General features: G+C 34.4%; 1 long non-coding RNA gene across 1 annotated transcript; it reads left to right on the forward strand.

Moving 5' to 3' along the window:
- Positions 1 to 18366: 18366 nt before the first annotated feature.
- On the forward strand, positions 18367 to 21846 carry LOC127874704 (uncharacterized). Its single transcript, XR_008047054.1, has 3 exons — positions 18367 to 18565; positions 19868 to 20058; positions 21683 to 21846. It is a non-coding gene; the product is annotated as an uncharacterized LOC127874704 (long non-coding RNA).
- The last annotated feature ends 1785 nt before the right edge of the window (positions 21847 to 23631 follow it).

Genomic DNA, 23631 nt, shown 5'->3' on the forward strand with positions numbered 1-23631 from the left:
ATATACAAGATAGTATATTCCGCAGAAAAATATTACTTCAATATAACTTTTCTGTCACTTATATAAAAGTACATTACCATATTAATCAACAATTTTGTTACACATTTGTTCACTCACAATTTCAATGAAGAACGTTATTTGATGTTTTAAGATAAAATTTGATATGTTAAAAACTTTTGGAAAATGTCTAATTTTACAATAGATAATGTCTTATATAGTTATTTAAAACACATTTACACACAAATAATATTAATAATCATGTCCATATTTCCATCCGCAAAATCACCTCAAGACTGTAATTAATTACAAGTAAATGAGAACAACATGTCAACATACTAATAACAGTCAATATTACAATATAATTATTAGACCAACACTAAGCGCCAAGTACCGTCTACCGTGCATAAGCAAACACCTGACGCGACGAAAAGTAACGGTCTAGCACGGCACCAGACGATAACCACACCGCTGACGTGTTTGACACGTCTTCACTTCAACTGGTGTAAAACATACACGCGTGCGATTCATTCCACGATATGGGAGCGAATGAGAGGCCTTAGAGGATAGTCTTTCTCCTTGGCGATGAGTTCTGTCACAGGATGCCAATACTTCTAATTCATTAATTTAAGACATGAAGACAGGGCTTCGAAGGTTCAATTGTTTGTTGTCTGTTTATACGCAAACTAATTTACCTGTTTATGTACACGTAAAGCAATATAGTAAAAGTGTTAAGAATATCGGAACTTTGGTTTAGGACGTCACATGAAATAATGCTAGGCATGTTTTTTTCGGCGTAGCTGTTCAACCTAGCTTTTCACCCTGGCTGACCTTTGTAAGCGTCCAAATAATTTACATATACTATTTCCCGGCGGTAGGCTTGATTTTTTTCGAAATAGAACACGTGCAATGCACAAACGGTTTTCACATTTACATTCATATGTCATTCGATTCACTTTTTATTTTACAGTGCGTTTTGCAACGATGTTAACTGCATGTTCAGCATGAAACTATTTTATCTCTAATAAAAAGGCTTCAGAGATAGAACAGTTTCACACTTAACTCTCGACATCAATACAGTTTGTCTGTGCCCCTTTATATTTAGAAGATTGCCTGCGCCAGAGCGTTTGAACTTAAAGGCTGTATTCTCATATTTAGTTATTACTACCTTATTGCATTTTGTGCACTATTATATTTTAGATCATTTAATTATTAGTTTAAACCTATTTATTTTAGCTCCATTGCATCGAAAGCCTCAGGCTTATAGAAACGCTATCGAGTCCGTTTCCTGGGCCTATAACCAGTACTTGGTGTCCTTGGGGAGATTATAGAATGCTCCCTTAGTGGGGATCGAACCCGTGACCTCCCAGTCGCTAGGCGGACACCTAATACATTACGTCACGGCGAACTTAATATATATAGGATCTGGCACGAGTTGTCATATCATACCATATTTTATTAAACGAGTTCAGGAATTTTGTTAGTAAGCGAGCCTTTGGCGAGCTTACTAACGAATTTCCAAGACGAGTTTAATAAAATATGGTATGATATGACAATGAGTGTCAGATCTTTTTTATCACATGCTTTTAAATGAGCAAATTAATTAAATATTTACGCAAACATTATGATAAATCCCGAATGTTGTTTACATTTCGTGACGTCATTTGACGTTGCAACGTCATTTCAGCAAAATAACAAAATGCGATTGGTCAATAAACGAAAACTAATCCAAAGAAAACGCTTAAAAATGTTGTATTACACATGTGTAAAATAAAAAAAAATGTAATGGTTGTATTACATGGGAAACAGGGTATAGCATGTGATAAAATATACATGTAAGTATTGTTGTTCCCTATCCTTAAACAGATACCATGCTATATTGTGTTTCATAACTTGAATGAAACATATTTCTTTAAATAAGTTGTAGTCAAAAGGTTATCAATTAGGTGTATATATATATATAGGATCTGGCACGAGTTGTCATATCATACCATATTTTATTAAACGAGTTCAGGTATTTTGTTAGTAAGCGAGCCATTGGCGAGCTTACTAACGAATTTCCTTGACGAGTTTAATAAAATATGGTATGATATGACAACGAGTGTCAGATCTTTTTATCGCATGCTTTTAAATGAGCAAATTAAATAAATATTTACGCAAACATAATGATAAATCCGAAATGTTGTTTACATTTCGTGACGTCATTTGACGTTGCAACGTCATTTCAGCAAGATAACAAAATGCGATGGTCAATAAACGAAAACTAAGCCAATGAAAACGCTTAAAAATGTTGTATTACACATATGTAATAAAAAAAAATATGTAATGGTTGAATTACATGGGAAACATGGTAAAGCATGTGATAAATGAATTTATTCATAGGAATGTTGTTATCGTACGACATGGCCACCTCTAAATAACACTTTGCTTTAAAAAAAAAACTACCGCTTTTAAGAAAATAAACTTTGTAAAAATTCTTCTATAATTATAAAAAGTGTATTTTGTGAGACTGACATTTTTTAACTGTTGTGCATTTGCAATCCTAGTGTCCATACTACATTGTTGATAGTTTTAGAATACTTTAATCAAAATAATGTGCATTAAAGTCCCGCAACTTGACTTTCAAGCATAGGAGTCATATTTCATCAATTGATTTAAACGACCAACAAAGGGAGATAAATTATATTCGTGTCTTTTTGAATATTTTTATCTTGATTTATTTTTTGACGCTTAAAAGTAAATCGGTTTAATCTGACATGATAAATATCTGGGCACAACTAAATCATCTCAAATTCTCAAATTTCAGGCGTGTTTGGTTGACCTACATGACCATTGGTTGATTAGATATGCAATAGTCTATTTTTATGCGTAACTCTAAAACTGTAAAAAAAAAACGGCCGTGAACATAATTTATTGGTATATTTACATATAGATTGGGTGTGATTTAGGTTATTCGTAATTTTGTATTGATGCAAAATGGAAATAACGGATATTATGGTTTTGTGAATAATGAACTTGTGACCGGCCGAACCATGTATCCAAAAATCTTACAGGGAGGCGTGCACAGTTTGATTAAATTACAATTTTCCCAAAAATAAATGTCGTAGAATAAAACATGTGTATGCATCACCTTCAAATAAGTTAAAAATAACAATCCTGACTGGAAAAATTATATGTTCGTATATTGATAATCATCATCGAAGCAGAACAAATTTTGTCGATAAACATGTTTTACCGACACAACGTTTAAACTACCGTTCAACTTCAGACATTTGCGCGGTGTTGTTTTAATGCCTTAATTTACCATCTGGTGGGCCTGGGTTCGATCCTCATTGAAGGCATTTTTTCTATTTATTATTTAGTTTTCCTTGGTGGAGTAGATATCGGCTAACATCATTCTGTTAATAATTGTGTATAAAATATATGAGCCGTGCTCTGTAAAAATTGGGTTTAATGCATGAGCGTAAGGTGTCGTCCTAGATAAGCCTGTGAAGTCTGCACAGGCTAATCAGGGACGACACTTTCCGCTTTTTCGTATTGGTTTTTTTCGTTGCAAGAAAGTCTCTTCTAAGCAAAAATCAAGATTTTGCGGAAAGTGTCGTCTCTGATTAGCCTGTGCGGACTGCGCAGGCTTATCTGAGACGACACTTTACGCACATGCATTAAACCCCGTTTTCACAGAGCACGGCTCATAAGCTGCATACAAAGTATCATCCACAGTTTAAAACATGTTTGTTCACGCTTTGTGTATGCTGTTGTCTGTGTGAATTTGTCCAGACATGTATCCGTATATACCTGCAGTCATCTCACTTAACCAAATGATTCAATTCCCCAAACTGCATTATCTGAGAATACAACTGCTTAACGTTTAATGGATTTAGAACTGAAGGGGTTTCAATAGTTTTTGAAAACCAGGAGTCAAATGACCCTGTGCTTGAAATGTTCAGGGGTAATATTAACTTTTCAGGGGTCAGAAGACTGAAATCTGGATATTTTGTGTGTGGATAATATTTGATTACTATAAAAATATTGCTTTTTATAACTGTTAGTATATCTTGTGTTACTAAAAAACTACTTTTTCTATATTCACATATTTTATGTTAGTTTCATGGTAACATTCGCATCAAAATGATGCAAGGAAGATACTTTGGAAGAGTCAAAAGTGACAAAATAGCAATGCTTGCATCAAAAAGCAGGAGTGTGCTTCAATTGAGATCCCTGTGAACCGTAATGCGACATTTTCATGTTCTGTTCTTTCTTCGCATATTTCATATTACCATCCAAAATTGAAGTTGAATAAAAATGTACCGACCAATGAAGACATTCCAAATTAAAACCCTCAATCCCCCCCTCCAATGTTTAATCAAATTATCACAAATTTCAATATTATAAACATAATATTGTATAAAGAAATATTTATTTTTCTATATAATGCATTGTTTGTATACAATAACAATAAACGGCAGAAGTAAAAAACAAACTTTAAGCATAAAGATATTTACGATGTATCCCTGATCGGAAGTAGAAACTGTTTTAGTTAAATCACACATATTTTAGTTTGCAGCTTCATTTGCACATTTACCACATTCACAAATAAATATGTCATACCCATGGTCCAATTAATAATTTTAGATTTAGAATTTATGAAACCTTTTGTTCTTATGTACACTATTATAAACTGCTTACAAATATAATTAAATGTAGTTCATCATTAGTGGACGAAAGCCATCGGGCCAAAATAGTATATATTTTTACGTTCCTATTGCTCACTTGAGTATAGATATTCAGAATTACATAGTTTCTGTATATAATAGTTTATTTGTGATAACGTATGATTAAATATGTGAAAATGATGGATATCTTATAATGAACTCATATCGAAATAAACATTATTTTTACATGGTGCTTACACAGACCAGGAATGAATAATTCACCTTAACCCATTTATGCCTAGTGGACTCTTCCATCCTTCTAAATTGGATTAATTTGTTTCCAAAATTAGGGATGTCTAGTATATTTATTTCTATATTTATAATATTTCTTACAGAAATTCCTCTAAACAAACAGCGCAGACCCTGATGAGACGCCGCATCATGCGGCGTCTCATCCGGGTCTACGCTGTTTGCCAACGCCTTTTTTTTCTAGACGCTAGGAATAAATGGGTTAAACTTGATATTTCAAGTACGTGTTTTATATTGTATAAGAAATGGGAAATTTTAGGCTTGGTAATGAATTGACTTCTCCGCGCGTTTTTATTATTTTTATTATAGCATTTAATGTATTTATTAACAACACTACACTATATGGAATAGTCTAACATAATTATAAAAGCAAAACAGATGATTACAAAATTTACCTACCGCGTGTAAAGAACCCTCGACTTCTCGATTAAAAAGTCTTTGCGTTCCTTCAGAACAACAAACGAAACATCTGTGTTGCGTACAAGAACCGGTATCTTGTATTGATTTTGACCAGATAACCGTAGTTTCACGAACATAAAGATTGTTCGGGGTGTACGCATGTTCGAAATATGCGAAAACGAAGTTCAAGTTTTAATCATTTGTGTTGATGGTGTTTCTCTCACGTAACTTAACTAAATACACTTTGGCCCAATTACCAAACGTCTGTTCACATCCTACAAAAACGAAAAGTGTCGCAATCAAGTAACACCACCGTCCTACCTTTTCATAGGCTTATAATGAGCGACTTTTTCGGTTTTTGCTGCACGTCGTCACAAACCGTAGATACTGTATGCGTTTGTCAATCGATAACATATAAAAATGTTCATAGTATAGGACTTTTGCTACATCAACATTTAAGATAAAAAAACACAATATAATTATGTTGACACTCAGGTCGCATGTTTAGAAGGGCATTTGATTATTATTTTTCAGATGAATCTAACGTTGGTTTTAATATGCACGAGAACACGTGCTAAACGTAACGCAACACGAGCTTGGTAACCTTCCAGATGGTGTCTTGACAAATATAAGAAATGAAGTAGTTCCTGTCGTTGTAAAAAACAGTTTTAAGAGGCATTTAAGAAAAATAATAAGGCCATTTTACTCAATAAAGATCATATATCACAATTGTATAGCGACTATTGTTAGGAAGGACTATTGTATATAAAAGACGGCAAACTGTGTTATACGTGACATAATAATGATTATAGCGTGTGTTATGAAATGTTATGAAAAGAACTATCTGGGAGTGTAGTCTTATAAGTGTCATTGGTGGGGACGAATATGGAAATATATTTGTATTGAAACCTACATAAACGAACACATTTTACATAAAACGAATTATACATCACGTTCTCGCTTGTTCATTTCGTTGTTTGCATCAACGAAGTCAATATAAGCACATTTTATTTAGAGCTTACCTTTTTAATTATTTGTTTGGTAATATGCAGAGTCGTAATAAAAAGATATATTTCCTTAGTTTACGTATCGTATTAAGATCTTTTACCCAGTTATGCCTAGTGGACTCTCTCATCCTTTTAAATTGGATCAATTTATTTCCAAAATTAGGGATGTCTAGAATATTTATTTTTATATTTAGAATATTTCTAACAGAAATTCCTTAAAGCAAACAGCGCAGACCCTGATGAGACGCCGCATGGGTCTACGCTGTTTGCAAAGTCCTTTTTTTTCTATACGCTAGGCATAAATGGGTTGATGGAAATAAGAAGACATTATAAACACAAGTTTATGCTACAGATAGCTGTCATAAATCAAGAAACATTTACCATAAAAAGAATCTTATTGTAAATGCACGCAGATATATCACAAGCCATCATTGGCTTTCAGTTACCGGTAACCATTCAAACATTTATCCTCAATACAAGCAGCCCCCATCGCGCTACCTGATCGCAATCGATGCATATTTGCATCCTAACTTCTCATGTTTTTTAATTAAGTAACAATAGACCACAGCTTTCGTTTGAAAGAAACTGAAAGAATTAAACCGCCAATGTTCATTGGCCTTTTCTATATTCACCATAAGAGTCTAGTCAATATACTTTAAACAATTTAATAGTTGCTATAAATAGTTAGTTTGAACCTATTTATTTAAGCTCGACTACATCGAAAGCACTTAGGCTTATTGAAATGCTCTCGAGTCCGTTGCCTGGGACTAAGAACCTGCACTTGGAGTCTTTGGGGAACATCGAAAGAACGCTGCCACAGAGGTCTCGATCGCAAGACGGACACCATATCCACTACATCACGGCGACACAGTAAACCCGCGTCGTTCGAAAATGGGTTTTATGTCATTTCGACCTGATCCAAATCGCAGTACAGACCGGAGCTACCTTGTCCGCTATAAAGTTACGCATGGTTTCAAGGTTTCATAAGGAGGCAGGGTAGCTCCCGGTCATACTTCGCGAATGCGCTGGCTTGTATGGAGCTGTGCTCCTTGTATATGGCATCCATTTTCGCATGTGGTGGCTAAAATAGGCTTACACCATATCTAAGAATAAATGCACGATAAATTGGAGTGCACGCACAGTATCGTCTATCGTTCACAAGCAAACACCTGACGCGACGGAAAGTAACGGGTGTAGCACGATACCTGAACATAGCACACTGCTGAGGTGTTTGACACTTCTTGCAAGGGTGTGCGGTGTATGAGTTCATTATTCATTCCATAATATTGGAATAGATTCAGAGTTATTTTATTTCAGTGCTGTCGCAGAATGCCAATACATTTAATTCATTATATGCATGGGAAACTAGTAGCTCTTTCATGATCGATTTATGAAATGATTAAAAGATAACATCTAGTTGTGCTACCGTAATTCTTTCATTTATTTGTCCAAATCTTCCAGCTGCATGTCTCATTTAACCCATTTATGCTTAGTGGAATCTCCCATCCCTCTAAATTGGATCAATTTATTTCCAAAAGTAGGGATGTCTAGTATATTTATTTTTATATTTAGAATATATCTTATAGAAATTCCTTTGAGCAAACAGCGCAGACCCTGATGAGACGCCGCATCATGTTGTTTGCCAAGGCCTTTAATCTAGACGCTAGGCATAAATGGGTTAATAATATTATACTTCGCTTTTTTCTAACTGAAAAGCGGAAAGGGTTGTCCCTAGTACAAAAGGCAATTAAAATCAAACTGCAACAAAAGAGAAATAAAATACAATACGCTTCAATTAAATACAGTTTACGTAATGGTCGCATGTTTACCGGAACTTTCAAGGGCAAGATAAATAGAAACAAAAAACGAGTATCAGCATCACCTCGTCTTTTTTATTAATATGATTTGAGCCGCGCTCTGTAAAAAGGGCTAATCTGGGACGACATTGTACGCACATTCACGACACCCTCATTTCGCAGAGCACAGCCCATTTAGAGATACAACATCATAGAGTTTAACTTTCAGATCATCGTTATGTAGTATCAGGAAGAACCCCTAATGTTGGTTGTAAAATGCCAAATTATGTAAAATGTTTGATTATGTTTGTAGGTACCGGTATTGTGAAAATAACAAACATACGAAATTCGTATAATTGTACAGTAGAAGATTAAACTTAGTGTTACACTGCCAAGATACACAACACGTCTAGGCGAAATCAGATACGCGTTGTAGGTCATTTCTTGTAATTAGAGTTTTGGTCAAATGTGATATCTCTTATCAAATATTGTCTTCCCGGCGGTCGAAATCCTACAAGATCGTGAACTTACGGACGCATGGTTCAGCGAAGATGTAAGGACTAGTTTACACTGTTTTCAAACTCACTTACATTCTTGTCAGTCCGAGTGTCGGCAAATATGTAACGGAATACATGGTATCGTGTAACACAAAGGAGATGTTACCTACTTGCATCTGTGCCGCCACTGACGTAACAAGGGTCGTGTTTCCAACAAGTTTTCGTCCATTTGTGGTTGCTATTAACCTGGAAAACTTCCCCAGGCTCCTTCGCCGAAAGCCTTAGCACGTCAGACGATGACGGTCGTAAAACGAGAGCGCCGACGGCGTTGAAAGTCTATTGGCAAGATAAAGTTAAGTTTCTGCTGAAGTTATTGTTTATGGAACTGTTAATTGAATGAATTAAATCAAGAGGATTTAATTAACGTTATCATTACATTGTTACTATTTACGAGACTGAACGACTTTTTCATTCGTAAGCTAAGCTCAAAGTTTTTTTCTTGTTTTGTTTGTTACTATTCATTATACTGTTACGATCGCATCAATTTTGCGGAAAGAAACATTTGATGGTGTCGAAGTGTTGATGTTGTTGTTATATTAACCGACTTCGTTACAGGTCTACATACTAAAAGATTTCCTTACAAATTCAATGTGAAAGCAATAACTTTACCAAATGTCAAAGTTTTGCGCGTACACACCCTGATAACCATACCTTTTCTAAAAGAGCATTCCAAACAGATTTGATTTAAACAATAAAAAGATAGGTCATGTGGTATGTAAGAAAGAACTCGACGCGAATCAACGGTTTTAAGGCCATCCTTTCACCGACTTCTCTCCAGCTGATGAGGGTTTCCCGCCATCTGTCAAAGTCTCATGTAGTCTCCAACCTAAAAGCAAAACAGTGAATTTGTCGTATACAACAATGTTTTCCCTACCACATGCACACAGAAATATTCAAAAATAAAGTCGTGACAAGTGCCCATACAGAGAATTGTGCTTTTAAATAAATGACGTTCCAATTTTTGAGGGTATAGCTGAACACCAAAAGTATTTAGTATACTGTAACCTACATACGCAAAATATTACATGCACACTGTATTTTGGAGCACACGTTCTGAAGTTTTCAATCCTTATTCAATTTATTCAAATTTCAAATAATATGCAACATAATTGGCAAATTAATATCAACATACTGTATTTTGACCTCCTCTCTTGCCGCCCAAAGTCGCAAGGTAAATGGTTGCAATCACAAAGATTAACGATATTACAGCCCCCCAAAAAACTCGACAGTCCTCTGCAAGAAACAAGACAATTATTTATCCATAAACTATTAACTATATGAAGCGTTTTAGCTCTATAATTATGCGTATGTAATGCATATTTTACGTTCAACGGCTAATGCGCACTCATTTATGTCGCTATGCTGAACAAATTAAAAGTTTAATATACAGTGTATGCATCCTTGTGAGAAACGAGGCAACATAAAAAGCGGGAGCACGTGTGACCAGAAGCAATGCACGAGCGTCTTAATCAACCAGATGGTGTCTTTGAATATTAACAAAATTATAATGTGCAAGCATTATTATAACAGGTATTTTGACGAATTAAATTTCAATGGAAACGTCAACCCGGGTGGTATTTCAACATTTTATTCTTCCAATTATCTTTAACAGTCACCGAAAATAGATCATAATGGGTAATATTGTGTCAATGCATTTCATGACATGAAATGTCATGAGATCACATTGGCAGGCAATAATACGCTTTAGAAGTTTGCAACAAGTGAAAGGCTGTTATGTGTCACAATAAATTTCCTAAAGTAATTTATTGATGTATTTTGTGTTATTTTAAGATTAATATTCTCAATACACTTTAACGAATGCACAACATTGAATCATTTCTTAAACCTAATATTATTTAAAACTGCTGAAGGAAAGTTCTTGTGTTATTTTAGTAATAGACTTATCCCGGAAAAGCACGAGTTTAGAAAAACCCACTAATCACCCCGGTACAAACAACGCTGGTCCATTATATCAACCAATGATAGCTTACAGCTTACTTTAACGGTTGATACAGTGTGTGATTTTGAAATGATTATGGGTGTGCTTTATTTGTACCAGCAGATTAGTGTGTGTTTTCCAAAAAGTCGTTTTTTTCCGGGATACATATATTAATTGCTTCTTAAATGTGTTCATGCATTCAACTTTCCATTCGCAATCGTATAATTACGTGATCATAACAATAATAATTATCACCATCGTCATACTTATGATTACAAATTGAAAACACAAACTGCGACATCGAGAGACAGCAAGGACCAAATAACACATGCATTTTTCGCCGTTTTATGCCTTTATTAATTGTGAAAATGCCGCTCACTTTCCAAAATACGAAAGCTTAAATGGACATTGATCATAATGATTATGAAGCAGCATGTTCCAATAATAAGGTATACACGAGCATAATAACAATGTCACAATTATTTTTAAGCCAACAAGTTCATTCTGTATTTCCAAGGGAAATTCTTTTCCAAAAATGTGCATTCATATATCCATGCATATTAGTAATAAATAAGATAAAATATTATTGGTGTTTGTTGCAAGATTAGATCTTTGCGTAGGATTGACCATAAACTGTGCGATTCGTTGTTTGAAAAGGTTTAGCCTAATTGCTAAAGGTTTCATAACGTTGTATTGAAGCGCGATATTTAAGTCATTCAATTGCACACAACGTCATGTTAAAAAAAATCGATGGTTTCCGCACAGATCTATCAAAAGCGAATGTATATATTCGTTTTTGTAGAACTTATACATTTTTATTGTAAGAATTGTTTAATTGTGCTCAAATACTATTATCATAACAATAATCAACCATAGGTTAAACAAGAAATATCTTTAAAAAAACAGCGTTGATTGTGGTTGGAGTTTATGAATGGTAAAGAGTTCAATGAATGAGATCAATGATAGCGAATGTCTTTTTCTGTGCAGTTCTTAGCTGCATCACACGCAGTACGAGATGTTACGCGGAGTTTTTGCGGCTTATTTGACATTATTACATATTGCTGGTCATAAACCTAAAGATACAAAACAGAAAAACAAAATAATAATGGAAGTGAAATTAAAACATATGAGTCAACCGGCCACACGCGAAGTATCCTTACATATTTTAAATATTTATACGCGCGTTTTTCGAACAAACCTTTTTTAGTGGTTTGTCGGGGATTGCTATCTGATTCGAGTATTAACAGTATCGAGAATCATCGCGCTCATGCTTAATACATTAGTCAATATGGTGGAATAATTCTTGTTCAATTAATTAAAAATAATATTTATCATGGTATTGTTGAAAACACATTAAGAATATATTATTGACATACCATAATTATATCGCTGGATATCTTCATTTAACGTCTTTCTGGTCTAAAGAAAATTCCAGTTCACCTAGTTCACGATATAGCGTCTTTATTATATAACGATTATTTTACTGGCCGCGAACTCCGGTCAGCACAAAAGGTAGACGTGAAGATGCAGCGATGACCTGTATATAAACTCTGACATTCACACACACTAACCGCGAACTGACGAATGTGTAGAATCTACGCACAACTTGTATTGATGTGAAGATTTTAGTGTAAAACTGTTCTATCTATCATGCCTTTACATAAGAGATAAACTTGTTTCATGCTGAACACGCAGTAAAACAGTGTTAGAAAGACGCGGCTATGTTTCCAATGTTCTGGTGGAATTCTCAAATCAGCCAATAAAATGGACTAAGTAAATGAAGTGTATTCATTCGTGGCGGGCATTTTTATGAATGAAACATAAAGGTTACCTAAGGTCACCTCAGGTCAAAAGTGACGTTAAACAGCTACGCCGAAAAATACATGTAAAACAATACTTATGTTGTTTTACTGAGCAAGTATATGAAGTGTTTTAGTAATGCACTAATACTGTTTTAAATGTGAACATAATTTTGATATTGCCGATTACAGGTTTGATCAGTATTCACCCCACCCCCACCCCAGCAAATAAAATAAAATCCAAAGATATTCCCATTTATATTTCATTTGAGCAAGAATTGTTAATTTATGTCAAGACCCAATCATCACGCAATTTTTATCACTGCGAATAAAATTATTTTTGCAGTTCATTTTATGCAGGGACCTATTCAAACTGTATGGACCTATTCAAACTGTATGTATTGAACGCTTCATATCCCGATTTAATTTAAGTGAGAATAAAAATATATATCAAATATTTATATCAGGGCATAAACGTAATTTTCAAACGTCGAGCACGGATTGTAGTTACGGTTACGGTTATTAACTTATTATGTATTGGTCAATTTTTCGCATTGCAGTTATTGCAGTAAGGGTGGCAACTCTTTTCACTTAATGCATTACAGGTTGATGACAGTTGTCACCCTTTGCTTTAATCTGAATTTATGATATATCATATTCTTTGTTGATTTAGACTGCTTTGTTTTAATTCACATTGCACCAATCTGTGTCATTCAATCGGAATTACATGGCTAATTATGCATGTAATTCACATCTATTCCTTGATACTTGCATTAAAAACACACACGATTTTATATAGACATCCTTACATGTATATATAGTTTTTACATGTTTTTTAATGTGCTTAATTCTTTGGAAGTTTAGACTAACATATTTTTAACGTAATAGTACTCATGTAATTAGTACCAATTGTACATAAAACATAAATAAATTTAAAGTTCCACGTTTATTTTTAACGTTTAAACATTATGCAAATACATTTTACACGGAAAGTAGTAATGGTATGAATTTATTTTATGAACAAAAGTTTAACATACTTTCTTCAATATACAATAAACTTACAGACAGTGAGTATACATTAGGAACAAACGTAAATAAAAACCTACTCGTACGGTGTTCATCTGCATTACAAAATTAACTATTTACTTATAAATTTATAATTGTTCATAATCAATTTTCACGAAAGTAAGAATAACAATAATATGCTTTGTTTTATTTAATAAAATATTTCATAATTAATGAAATGTTATTAAAATAGTGATGTAGGTAAAAAGGAAAAGTCAAGTGTGCAAAACAAGATTTTTTAATCGTAATAATATTTATACATTTTTATTACAGTAAATGCTTTATAAACCTATATAGCATTGTTTTCAATGTTACACAAAAACATACAATTAACGAAGTTTTTTTTTTCTTCCATAAACGCAGTATGTCACTTCACTTTGTAGTATGAATGTTTTATAAAAAAAATAAACATATTATAAAATAGACATCTATTTAGAAGGAAAATGAATATTTCACGAATATTAGATTTGATGTCAATATAACGAACAAAACATCGATACCCATTATGTTTTGTTATATATTTACATACAAATAAAAAAATGTAAATTGATTCGTCGTATTTCATATATAAACATTTATGTTAGATTAGAACTATACAGACACTATACATAATTGAACACCGAAACGATTCGATTAAGAGTTATTTATTATTTATACCCAAAATTCGACGAAAACCGGTAAAAAGTGAAATTCAACTTTACACGATATGTATTTATCAAATACAAACCATATTTCTTCCTTCATATATTTTCTTAGTAAACAAATTATTTATTTTGGGGTATTTTCTATGCAACAGCGTCTGTTGACATTTTTCACAAATGGCGGTCTGCGCATGCTATCATCATAGAAAGTAACCTCCCCTGCGATGTATATTTTAATCCTGCAACTATTGACATTTGAACAGCCAATAAGAATCCACGACTCAAGAAGGACATTACTTAAAAGATGGCGGTTTGACCACACAACACATCATTTTAATGTTTACTCATGGGCTTAAAGCTTAATGTATATATTAACATAAACTCTAAACTCTATTATTTTTATGTTTAGAAACGATAAACATTTAGAAAAAAAAATTGAAAGACCAAAGGTTAATAATTATTTTTATAATTATGCATGACCATATATTTATAAAATATGTGTTGTAACATCTTTATAAAAAATACCAGGTGGATTCAGCTCCGTGTCTTGCTTCTCCGTGAATGTTCTTTGCATGACACTCGTAGATATACAAACGTCCAGCCTGTGAAACTATGATTTCACACTTAAATATATATCTGCACAAAGTTCGACCTTATTAAGATTGAACATGTTCGTCCAAGTTATTTCCCCAAAAGATGAGAGTCCACAACGCACGTGAACTGACATGCTCGTCATCCTGTGACATGACTTATTGACGTATTGTTAGAACTGGTGGTCCTTTTTAAATAAATAAATACCAATTGTTTATTTCAGATAAGTTAGTTGGTAAATGTATCACTTTATGGCAGTCCGTGTTTTAATAAATAAACAAAGATAACATTTATTTATTGACATTAACGTTTTTGGTAAATACACAGTATCCATTTATATTCCTTCTTGTGTAACAGAAGGAGGTGGTACAATTAATACAGTTATGCGTGCAAAATCCAGGATCACATGCGTTTCTTCCTCAAAGCTTATTTCTACACAGAGTCCATGCATTTCATATTTTGCCTTCTGAATCATGTGATATGTTTGCCTAAAACCACGAGGAAGAATTAGTCGGGTTTAAACAGATCCTTGAAAATCAGTACAATCTGAAGAAAAATTGCTTTCTGTATTGCCTCCTCGTATCTCACAAGATGCAAACACTTGGTACCAAAAACATATGCTTTTTGGAGAGTACTTCAAAATAATGTGTTCACCGGTATGTGCATTTAGAATTAGAATAACATAATTAATCATAACTCGAACAGCAAATGGTTTTATGACATATTATTTCATTATAAGTTAATGAGTTAATGTGAAAATGACACATACACGTACACAAATTTAATAGTATTAACAAATTGGATATTTAACAGGGGGTGGATCGTACGCAAGTAATTGGTGGGGCGTTAGTGAGAAAAATGCCAACTGGTGTTCAAAATGGCGGCCAACAGCTGATTTTTCTAGATCTTCGTCCGAACGTTTGAAAGGTTAGTACATTTCCCATACTTATTCGACATTATCGCGTAAGGCGCATGATGATCTACTAATATCCATTTAACCTACCTATAAATCCTGTAGATGCATTATCAATATTATACAAATCATTGATTTCTTTATACGCAAGTGTCTTTTTTTTTCGATTAACACGGTTCATTGTATGTGCCTTTTTAGGTCATGTGTAAGGTTTTCTCAGCAGTTTTCATGGAAAGGTGGATTCAAGAACCATCATATTTTACCTTGCATGAACACCTGGATGTTTATAACAGGCAATCGCAATATATGCATTATCATTCGAAAAATAACCCCCATATTTATAACTGGTGAGCATATTTACCCACTTTCCGTAACTGGTGTTTATGCACAAGTCAGAGAACACACATAAAAATCACCCCTTGTACGTCGATAATCCAAACTGAGAAGGATAATTCAAACTGAAGAAACACATGGCGACAGAAATAAAGACTTCAGTCATTTATTTCTAAGAACACATTTATTTATGTTTAGTTGTGACATGATAAACGTTTCTTTTTTATAAAATGTTATTTGCCGGATACAATGCGCTAATAAACCCATAACAATTAAAAACAATTACGTCAAAATAAAATGAATATGTTTGAAAATCTTGACAAAGTAAATGAAATTGTCGAAAGGTTAAGGCCAAAAACAATTGTAATCGAAGGTTTTTAATGTTTTAATGCTTGGACTTAAATGTATTTACCTTTCATAAATGTATGTAAAGAAGAGTATTGGCGTAAATGCTCGAAAACGCGATATATTCGTATTTGTTTGGGACAAAAATATACAAATTGGATAATGACCTAACTAGTGTATGGATAATTCCAGACTAACATCAAGAAGTCGATGGATAATGACCAAACTGCCAGATGTCTTTATGTCAGTTTGGAGTTATCCATAAAGTTTAATACCCGTCCTGCAAACACATGATTTTAACACAGAAACACACTAGGTGTTAAAAGGAAAATTTTAAAGGACATTCCTGATATAATTTGGCATATCTCTGTTACAGTTTCGTTCGCTCTTTTTGTCAATTAACGTGTCAATAATTCAACACATAGGTCGCATTTCATGTAAATTTGCATTTTCAAAGACAAAATTATCGTTTTTTTGCTAGAAAACTGTTAAATCATTGCAAAATTCAAAATGCCTGTGTGTGTCAGACATTCACTATCACATATGTAGAACAATTACGTCATTGTAGTTACTAAATTAGCAGAAATGATAAAAAAGTCATCTACCTTTCAGTTTCAGTTTCGGCCAACATTTTTTTCTTCAGTTTGAATTATCCAACTGAGTTTGGATTATCGACGTACAGGGGGTGAAAATGAAAAACCGAATAAAATACGCATGTTTAGCTGTGCTTTGTAAATTAGTGATGTGTTACTATAAACTGTTTCAAAACACGTGCGGACGTATTGCTTTCCTGTGTGCACTAATCGCTTTTATATGCTCAGGTATTGCTTTCACGTGCGCACATAATAGTAAAAACGTGGGCATGTATTCACGCTTGCGAGCGCACGTAATATTTTACCTATATATTTTAGTACACAATAAACAAATTAAACAATGTTTAAAGAGAGTGTGGAAAAGTATATTATTGATAAATTGAATAACTGTGTTGAGCATTTAACTACTATAGCAATACGGCTATAAAAACAATACATTAATAAGTAGTTCATGATGTTGGAGGAATTAATTACATTTCGCATGTTGGTTGATATTGTATGGTAAACAACACATTAAATGTAATCATTGTCACTGTGCAGCTGAACTTGTTATTTCTATCTACTTTAGGACACTTGTGTAGTAAGTTAATTATACCAAAAATTAAAATTCATATAAATATACTGTAATTAATAGTTTTTATTTATATAAGATGATTGTCTATTTTAAGATATCGGTTGCCATATGTCGATATGGACCATGGATGGAGTGACAAAAAATATTCAACATATCAGACAGGCCTTCTCTTGACCACCACAGCTTATAACAGCGAATGTCTAAAAGAGTCCGATAACAGTCATAAACATGCCAATGAACTCCGAAGAGATGTGTAGCCCAGAAAACATCTTTTTCCTGGACATGATTTTAGATGTTGTGGTAAGCAAGCTTTGAAAGACTGAATTGCTCCCAAAGCTTACTTCGTGAGGTGTCTCAGCATATTTTATTCGCAGTACTTACTTTATATTCTCTGTTTGTTTACACATGCTCATCTTTATCATAATCATATATTTTATATAAAAACATATTTTAATATATACGATTATGCAAATCATCTGTGAAACTAGCAAACCATTTAAAATCAGACATATTATTCAAGTCATTTAAATTCAAAATGAGTTGTTTTGCCTAATTTACTATCAAATAACAATTTTTGTGTAAAAAATATACACTATTTCTTAATGTAAAAATTGATTTGATTGGTTGTCAGTGTTAATGTTGTGTGAAATGTGTTTTTACTAGGGCTGCAACGGATATCCGAAATATCCGAGATTCGCGGATCCAAACGAGGATTCGCGGATCTAACCGTGATTGGTAAAATCGTTTTCGAATCCGGATCTTATTTGAGTTTAACCTTTCCTTTGCGGTAATTGTTTCTTTCGCCCTAATACTTTTCGTTAAATTGTTTCTTTCTGTTTGAAAGGCTGACTGGTACGTAGTTTGTAACGATTATCGTTACTTTTTCGACAAAAATATGGTACTACACAGTCTACTTTCGTTTTCGATGGTGCAAAATGGAGCAGAAGAAAATTCACGATGCACCTAAACAATTAAAATCCTCGGTGTGGAAGCATTTCGGGTTTTATCAGCATACTAATTCAACAGAACTTGACAGAGCAAACGCTATTTGCAAAGTATGTAAGGTTCCCCCTGAATTTTGATGCAAGAATTGGTTGTTCATTGAAAAATCCTAAAGATACAGGAACTTTGTATAATGTATTATATTAAGTATTATGTTATGATAAGAACTAAGTGTTTTTGAAATTCAAAAACTTGTTGTTTTTTTTATAGATTTTTTGAGATACAGGAACTTTTTTTTTTTCAGTATTTTTATTTTTTGAGGTACTTTAAGACACATGTAACTTGACAAGACTTTTGATTTGTGAAGCAACTTTACTCTAGTCATATTGCAGATTTTTTGTTTATTTAAAAAGTTTTTGAGGGTCCTTAAACTGTAACTTGATTATTGTTCTCTGTTTGGAGTAAAAAAGTTTATAATAATAATAAAAGTTAATTACTTTTTTTCATAAGAAATATATAAGTTCTGGCGTTTCAAAACATAATTTTGGTTATAGCAATATAAATTATAATTTATTTTGCATATTTATACTTTTAAATAAGAATTCGAACCGATATTCGATATCCGGGCCTTTGGATTCGAATTCGGATCCGATTGAAATTTTGGATTCGCTGCAGCACTAGTATTTACGTATTATGTTAAATATCAGAACAGAACAGAATAGTTTATTTGACTTAAGCATATACAGCTCATCGTCGTTAACATACATATACAATAACAGCATGCGTTATAGTTAAATACAAAATATACATCATTCGAAGGAATATCGATTCAAAAAGAATGAAATACAACATGTTTAAGTGAGAATGTCACATGAAAGAGGTTAATACTGGGTGACCACATACTGTAAAAACGTTGTTTAATGCTTGCAACACATATTACATTATTATACGCTTAGTGGCTTTATGAAAGATATATAACATATAGCAAGTTTCAAGTTTTTTTTGTTGGAAAAATCGGCAAAACGCAATTGACCATTGACAAACAAGTAAACACAGTATAGTCAAAGTGCATCTATGAATTACAAATACAATCAAGAAAATAAAATATTCTACAATGAAACATGTTCACATATATAAGACATTTTCTCGCATTTCAAAGCCTTTTAAACAAAACATGGCTAATTTTCTAAACACATTTTTATTTGAACTATTAAGTAATTCGATAAACTTAAACATATTTGGGCGACATCTGTAATACTTTGGAATTAATGTTTTCCTAACATCGGCATAGTAAGGACATGTAAGAACAAAGTGATATTCATCCTCAATATCATTAAGGTTGCATAAAACACATTTACGTTGATCTCTGTTGTTTTGCCTGCATACGATTTAATTCTGTATCTTGTTCTTTTCAGGTAGGAGCTGAAAGTATTTTTAAGACTCATTTACTGATGCATTCGGTGCACATTTATTTAAGTATATATTTGGTAGGCAAGACAGACGTATCCCGCGTGGGACTCAAACAGTAGACCTTCGGCTAAAAAGGCTGACGTACTAACCACTTCTCTTAGGCTACGAATACAAACAATGACAACACTAAAATCTTGTAAGTATTTCTAGGTAAAACAAACAAAATGCACCCAGTTCAAGGGAATATTTTGTATTTTATGAGATAAGACCATATAAAACCTGTATTCGTTATTAATGCCAAATGATAATGCTAAAGGGCACTAACAACACAGATAATAACAAATAAAGTCACTGCCGCAAATGACACCACGTATTTCAAGGCATTCAAAAGAGAAAATGTGTAAGCTTTTGTGATTAGATTGTCATTATTTTTGTTTTTATGGTTCATGGCGTGTCAACATTGGTCTTGTAAACACCATAGTAGCCACGTTAATTGCCCAATCTTAATCAAACTTAGTCAGAACATTTCTCACAATGATATTATTATAAAGCGAGATTGAAACTGAGTCACAAACGGTAAAAAAGTATGTCATTAGTTATATCAAACAATAAAACTCGAGAAACTCTATCAGCAGATAAAATCTTGTTCATATTTACTACGGTATGCAAAGTATTATGGGTTGTAACTGGTTTGAGGGCTAGCCGAACCTCGCACTTACACCAGAATAAATGACGAACCAACATGCCAAAACTTGACTCGTGAATCGAATACTCTACAAATGATTTTACTTTACTAGTGTCGGAAGTATCGACATTTTACTTAAAGGACTACATGTTAGGTTTAAATGCTTAAAGTTATGAGTATACAACTAAATATTGCCCATCTATAAAAGATATTAAATATCAATAAAGCCATGTATCTAAAATATGTTAAATAAACTAAGTGTATGAAAGATTGTTAATAAAGCTCTATTGCTACAGACTTTGAAAATTGAATGATGCCTATTGTATATATGTACGGGAATACGTTCAACTGCATCCAATTGGCACAAATAAAACTGTTGAAGTACATGCGTTCATATTTCGGTAGGGGGTTGACCAGAGACCGGCTCTATTCCTTGGATCACTTCTTCTCCTCCAATATCCTATGGCATAGTGCAATCATTGTTGCACTTCTTGCCTCTCCTACGTACTTAATCAGCTCGGAAGGGACATTGTCCATTCCCGGACATCTTCCGACTCCAGACAGCGCACTGCATCCACCACCTCTGCCTTTAGAATAGATGGACTTTCGTCGTCGGCTTTTGGTCCGGGATTGTTCTGAAGGAGACTGGGGTCTGATCAAAGCGGGTATTTATAAAGGTCGCTGAGGTTTTCGGTCCACCTGCTCAGGACTACGGGACTTTCGGGCAATAAGTTCCAGTCAGGGTCTGCGATACCACTGGTCTTGGGCTTACTTGTCTTTGTCAGTGTCTTGCGGATGCTGAATGCCTTCTTACTTTTTTCTATGATTATTATGTTGTCTACGTTGTCTTATTGCTCCTTAATCCACTTCTCCTTTGCCTCTCCCATCTTCATCCTCCCTTGATGTTCGCTTTCTTGAATTCTTTCCTAGAGTCCTATAACGTTTTCGTCATATGGCAGCAGGACTTCATTGCTGTTGTTGGTGATGGTGTCAGTCTTATTGTTTACAATGCTCAGGGCTGCAAACTGGCTTGAACACGTATCTGTGCTTGACATGCCTCTGCGATTGCTCTATATTGTAGTCTCTCCAAGTCAAATCTAATGCAGGATACTTGGTGATTCCGTTGTTTTTTTAGCTTCAGTTTGATGGTGGTGAACACTCAGCCATGGTCGCTGCAGATGCCTGCACCAGGAAATGTTCTTGTGTTCGCCTTGTTGATGCTAGACTTGAACCGTTGCGGCTCCAGTTTGGAGCATGTCAGATTGCTGTAATGGACTGTTTGTGTGGATGTTGCGTGATGGCCAGGGTGAGTTGTTGGTTTCTAGGCAACTAAAGAAGTCTCAGTATTCTTTTGTTGGTCTCGACTATGCAAATTATATCGATTTTCCCTGACCAGTCTCGGTAGGCATCCGGCCCAACGGTGGCGTTCCAGTCGCTTCGGATGATGATGATGACGTCTTTCTTTGGAACCTTGGCTATAGATGGCACAAGCAGTGAACATCTCTCCAACAGAGTCAATTAAAGAACAGAAGCATACGGGATGGAGGTCAGCATTGAGATATCGAAGCTCATTGTAAACATCACGAACAACTCCAGCCCAGACATCACCATGAACGGAAAGAAACCCTTTCCAAGGTCGACACCAATACCATTGAGGTCCCAGACTAAACAGGTCATTGACAAGAAGCTCTGTCAGCTTCCCTATCACGCACAGGCTCTACAAATCCATCATAGTGCCAATCCTAGTGTACGGCTGCGATATCTGACCACTTCAAGCGGACACAAAACGCAGGATAAGAGTCTTGGAATACAAGTCCTCCGAAGAATTTCATACACAGAGCAAAAGACCAACGAGAACGTCCGGAAATGACAACAGCACGTGTTGGTCCACAAGAACCCCTCCTGGCGACCATCAAACAACGAAATATGGCTTGGGTTGGACATGTCACCAGGCAAGACTCCAGGGCACACTGAAGGGGGATCGCCGTGGAGGCCGCCAGAAAAAAAGGTTGGAATGGACAATGTGTAAGAGGTGACGTCGCTACTCATAGCAGCCCACAACAGAACCACCACAGACCTGACTGGCGGAGGATCTCTTTGTCGTCGTCCGTCATTCCCCACCCCCCTCCCAACGGCAAGATCGGTCGAGGGGATGATGATGATGAGGATTTATTTTAGCAAAAATGTAACTCCATGATTTCTTTTTAACAATTTTTGTGATCGCTTTAGAAATATACATTTTAATCAAATCATGACGAAACTTGATATCTCGGCCGAGTTCAAAAATGGTTGCGGTCCGTTGAAAAATATGACCACCAAATAGTGGGGCAGATTTCCTTATGTGGATAGACTAACATTTACTTTTTTCCATTTTGTCTCTGAAAATTGCTCAAAGCATTTTTTCAATGTTTTATTGATTATTTGTTTTATTTCTGCTCAGTTCAAGAATGTTTCCACTCTGTACCGAACATTTGTTAGAATGAAAAACTCGTAAATATCTTAAGAATATTTTTTATGCCAATCATAACACTTGCTTTGATTTTTGTGTTATCTCACATATGTGTATGCTTCCCCCTTTCGGAGATCCCATTTATGATTTCAGATATAATAAAATGTGTTATTCCACACCTTTTTTCATTGCATTATGAACCATTTCCGTGACGGGTCATACTTTTTACATTGCATTGTGAACCAGTTCCGTTACGGTCATACTCCTTACAATGCAATATGAAAGAGTTCCGTTACGGTCATACTCCTTACAATGCAATATGAAAGAGTTCCTTTACGGTCATACGCCTTACAATGCATTATCAATATGAACCAGTTCAAATACATTCACCGCGGCTGTCCTACAGATATTTTCCTCAATCAGTATAATAGCTGCGGTGATTATCATCGTGTTTGTCGAATATCAAATAAATGGTGCAGCATCAGTTGTGACTTCTGTCGGTGTTCCGTCAGTTCTTTGCTAGCACAGTCTTTGTGTTGCCGCGTCTGCATTAACAGAGCCGGCGGGTTTGCTCGCTCTCGTTATGAAACCTTTCCAATCAGATTTGGCAAATGTTTGAATTGGACAATGACTGT

The sequence above is a fragment of the Dreissena polymorpha genome, chromosome 3 (assembly GCF_020536995.1).
Source record: "Dreissena polymorpha isolate Duluth1 chromosome 3, UMN_Dpol_1.0, whole genome shotgun sequence".
NCBI lineage: Eukaryota > Metazoa > Mollusca > Bivalvia > Myida > Dreissenidae > Dreissena > Dreissena polymorpha.